The 5,000-nt window shown below is 36.5% G+C and overlaps 1 protein-coding gene across 1 annotated transcript in view; it reads right to left on the minus strand.

The window, feature by feature from the left end:
• LOC137647253 (GTP-binding protein Rhes) overlaps positions 1 to 5,000 on the minus strand; it is a 199,889-nt gene that overhangs the window by 1,028 nt on the left and 193,861 nt on the right. The window contains 1 exon segment of the mRNA XM_068380646.1: positions 1 to 5,000. This exon segment is cut by the window's left edge and continues 1,028 nt beyond it; it is cut by the window's right edge and continues 603 nt beyond it. The gene's annotated coding sequence lies outside the window, so the exon portion shown is untranslated.

Genomic DNA, 5,000 nt, shown 5'->3' on the forward strand with positions numbered 1-5,000 from the left:
TGTACATTCTGCCTTATTTGCTTTCTCCGAAAAAAAGAATAAAAATAAATTGGCAGTATAAAGCTAATGTCGAATGTACATTCTGTCTTCTTTGCTGTCTTTGGAAAAACATTTGCAGCATAAAGCTATTGTCGAATGTACCTTCTGTCTTCTTTGCCGTCTTGGGAAGAATATTTTCAGTATAAAGCTATTGTCAAATGTACCCTCTGTCTTCTTTGCCGTCTTCGGAGAAACATTTGCAGCATAAAGCTATTGTCGAATGTACCTTCTGTCTTTGTTGCCGTCGTACGACAAAAATTTGTAGCATAAAGCTAATGTTGAATGTGTCTTCTGTCTTCTTTGCCGTCTTGGGAAAAACATTTGCAGTATAAAGCTATTGCCGAATGTACATTCTGTCTTCTTTGGTGTCTTCGGAAAAACATTTGCAGCATAAAGCTATTGTCGAATGTACCTTCTGTCTTCTTTGCCGTCTTGGGAAAAACATTTGCAGCATAAAGCTACTGTCGAATGTACCTTCTGTCTTCTTTGCCGTCGTACGACAAAAATTTGCAGCATAAAGCTAATGTTGAATGGGTCTTCTGTCTTCTTTGCCGTCTTGGGAAAAACATTTGCAGTATAAAGCTATTGTCGAATGTACCTTATGTCTTCTTTGCCGTCTTGGGAAAAAACATTTGCAGTATAAAGCTATTGTCGAATGTACCTTATGTCTTCTTTGCCGTCAGGGGAAAAACATTCGCAGCATAAAGCTAATGTCGAAGGTACCTTCAGTCTTCTTTGCCGTCCTAGGAAAAACATTTTTAAAATAGAGCTAATGTTGAATGTACCTTCTGTCTTCTTTGTCGTCTTGGGAAAAACATTTACAGCATAAAACTAATGTCGAATGTACCTTTTGTCTTCTTTTTCGTCTTCCGAAAAATATTTGCAGCATAAAGCTGATGTCGAATGTACCTTCTGTCTTCTTTGACAGCCTTGGAAGAACATTTGCAGCATAAAGTTAATAATGTTAAATGAAGCTTCTGTCATCTTTGGCGAATTCGAAAAAAAAATTCTGTATAAAGGTAAAGTCCAATGTACAATATCTCTTCTTTAGCAGCTTTGGAAAAATATTTGCAGCATTTTCTCCATAACGCTGATGTTGAATGTACCTTCTGGATTCTTTATTGGCTTTGGAAAAACATTTGCAGTATGAAGATTATGTTGAATATACCTTCTGTCTTCTTGGGCCGCTTCTGAAGACCATGTGTGCTTAAAGCTTTTGCTGGATGAGCCTTTTGTCTTCTTCTGGGTTGTTTCTGAAAACAATTTGCTGCATAAAGGTAATATCAAATGTACCTTCTGTCTCCCTGGGTGGCTTCTGAAGAATATCTTCTGCATAAAGCTAGTGTCGAATGTATCTTCTGTCTTCTTGGGCGGTTTTTGAAGAACATTTGCTGCTCAAAGCTAATGTCAAATGTACCTTTTGTCTTCTTGGGTGGCTTCAGAAGAACATTCTTTGCATAAACCTAAAGTCGATTGTACCTTCTGTCTTCTTAAACGGCTTCTGAAAACCATGAGCTGTTCGAAGCTTTTGCTGGATGAGCATTCAGTCTTGTTCCTAGGTAGTTTCTGGAAAGCATTAGCTGCATAAAGCCCATGTCGAATGTACCTTCTGTCTCATTGTTCAGTTTTGAAGAACATTGTTTGTGTAAAGCTAAAGTAAAATGTTCCTACTGTCTTCTTGGGAGGCTTCAGAAGAACATTTGCTGTGAAATCTGATGTCGAACGTATCTTTCTTCTTCTTGGCAGTTCTGAAGACTATTTGCTGCATAAAGTGAATGTTGAGTATACCTTCTGGCTTCTTGAGTTGCTTCGGAAGACCATTTGCTGCATAAAGCTAATGTCAAATATACCTTATGTCTTATTGTTCAGATTCTGAAGAACATTTTCTGCATAAAGCAAAAATAAAATGTAAATTCTGTCTTCTTGGGAAACTTCGGAAGAACAATTGCTGTGAAATCTGATTTCGAATATGTCTTTCATCTTCTCGGAAGCTTCTGAGGACTATTTGCGGTGTAAAGCTTCTGGCTTCTCGAGTTGCTTCTGATGACCATTTGCAGCATAAAGCTAATGTCGAATGTACCTTCTTTCTTATTGTTCAGATTCTTAAGAACATGTTCTGCATAAAGCTAAAATAAAATGTACCTTCTGTATTCTTGGGAGGATTCGGAAGAACATTTGCTGTGAAATCTGATGTCGAATGTACCTTTTGTCTTCTTGGTAGCTTCTGAAGACCATTTGCTGCATAGAACTAATGTCGAATGTACCTTCTGTCTTATTGTTCAGCTCCTGAAAAACATCTGCATAAAGCTAAAGTAAAATGTACCTTCTGTCTATTTGGGCGGTTTCGGAAGAACATTTGCTGCGAAAAGTTGACGCCGAATGTACCTTTTGTCTTCTTGGCAGCATCTGAAGACTATTTGCTGCGTAAAGTTAATGTCGAATGTACCTTCTGTCTTATTGTACAGATTTTGAAAAAAATTTTCTGCATAAAGCTAGAATAAAATGTACCTTGTGTCATCTTGGGAGGCTTCAGAAGAACATTTGCTGTGAAATCTGTTGTCAAATGTATCTTTTATCTTGGCAGCTTTTGAAGACCATTTGCAGCATAAAGCTATGTCGATTGTACCTCCTGTCTTATTGTTCAGATTCTGAAGAACATTTTCTGCATAAAGCTAAAATAAGATGTACCTTCTGTCTTCTTGGGCGGCTTCTGAAGAACATCTTTTGCATAAAGCTAAGGTAAAATGTACCATCTGTCTTCTTGGGAGGCTACGGAAGAACATTTGCTGTGAAATCTGATGTCGAATGTATCTTTCGTCTTCTTGGAGCTTCTGAAGACTATTTGCTGCGTAAAGCTAATGTTGAGTGTACCTTCTGGCTTCTTGAGTTGCGTCTAAAGACCATTTTCTGCGTAAAGCTGATGTCGAATGTACCTTCTGTCTTATTGTTCAGCTTCTGTAGAACATTTTCTTCATAAAGTTAGAGTAAAATGTACCTTCTGTCTTCTTGGGCAGCTTCAGAAGAACATTTTCTGCGAAAAGCTGATGTCGAATGTATCATTCGTCTTCTTGGCAGCTGCTGAAGACTATTTGCTGCGTAAAGCTAATGTCGAATGTACCTTCTGTCTTATTTGGTGGCATCTGAAGATCATCTGCTGCATAAAGCTCTTGTTAATTGTACTTTTTGTCTTTTTTTATGCAGCTCCTGAAAACTATTTACTCCATGAAGCTCTTTCAGAATATGCCTTTGTTCTTCAAAGATTAAAGCCAACATTTTTTAGAATATGTAAGTATTAATCTTGCATTTTTTTTTACATCAGTAACATGAATCTTGTTTTCTCAGCAGTTTTCCTACACAAAATCTAAACATAGCCACAGGTTTATACATTCACCACTGAAATCAAAAGTTAAAAGAAATATCTTCTGAGTAGAAGTATAAGATTCAACATCAAACTTCTAACAAATACAGTATACAGATTATAAGAGCAATTTCAACAGAAATAAAAAAGAATAACTTACATCACATGTAGCTTTTTACCATCACATGTAGTACATTGAAGTACATGCATCAGTTACTACAGTATCTTATTTTGTAATTGTAACCTTCATATGCCAGGTGCATTTAACAGCTTTGAGTACATATAGTTTCAAAAGGTTCACCTCCCCTGCCACATAGGAATCAACACATACCAGTAGTGTTGTAGGCCTATTTTACTCTTTACTTCTCAGACATTACAGATTCATCAATGAAATGACACACAAATATTAATGTTTTTGCTTCTTTTACACCTCTTACCAAAACATATAATACACTTAACGGGAAATGCCAACTATTTCGTTCTTTTCTATTTTTTTTTCTTTCAAAGGAATGGATCACTTACCCATACCGTATCCGTTTTATCAGCACACTTGTTTTTTTTCTCCTTCTTTAAGTGATCTCTGAACACTTTTCTCCCCTTATTGAACATCATCCATCTTCGAAATCGACGCTGAGCTAACTGAGAAAGTTCTTCTGAGAAAAGTTCTTGAAATGAGATAAGTTGCAAAGATGGATGGGTTCTGAATTCCATTTCTATGTAGGAGAATAATGAGTTTTCAGAGTCATTTGTTGTTTTGTCAGTTTTTTTTTTCTATTTTAACTTCTTCGTTCTGCTTCAACAGTGTTCATCCTTCAGCAGTTAGTTTGCAACTGTTTGGTAGTTGTTATTACCTTTTCACTACTTCCGGAGCTATTTGTAAACAAGAGTTAAGGATAGAAATTCCAACTGCTTTTAGCGACACTGGAGTTTCATCCCATATTCGAATGCTTGTATCACATTTTGATCTCGTGCCTCATACACAGCGCTATCACATATGTATGATATGTGATCCATGGATAAATACCTCGATTAGAATACTGTAAAATACCTTTCCCTTGTTTTCAATTATGCTATTGAAATTGCAGCCACACAACTGTGATGTTACGCACTCGTGGAATCCATCAAATTCAAAACGACACTTAAAATGCTAAACCTTTTGTTATATGCTCTCACATATCAGGGTAAAAATGTTTCGAGCGAGTAAAAATCTGTATGTTTACTGCGCCTACCATCATTCACTCTCATTTTTTTCTCTCTCGATCTATATTCCCTTTCTCCTAGCACAAAGTCATAGAATCAACTACTGTATATTCATGGATTGTATTTTAATTTTCATAGTCGACGTTATTTTTGTTCTGACAAAATCTGACAAAAACAAAGTTCCGACAGCTATTTTTTTTTCTTTTTCTTTTTTTTATTTTTATTACGAAGTACCTCACGAGACGGTAGCTTGTCCATAACTGGCATATGCGTTCAGTCGAGGTATCTGGTTCGATTTAGTTCATTTTCACTTGGCACAGTTCATTTGAGACAAACTCCGGACGAATTGAGACAATCCTAGCACTTCTAGGAAGATTTATCGAGAATCACAACGAAAGAAACG

The sequence above is a fragment of the Palaemon carinicauda genome, chromosome 9 (assembly GCF_036898095.1).
Source record: "Palaemon carinicauda isolate YSFRI2023 chromosome 9, ASM3689809v2, whole genome shotgun sequence".
NCBI lineage: Eukaryota > Metazoa > Arthropoda > Malacostraca > Decapoda > Palaemonidae > Palaemon > Palaemon carinicauda.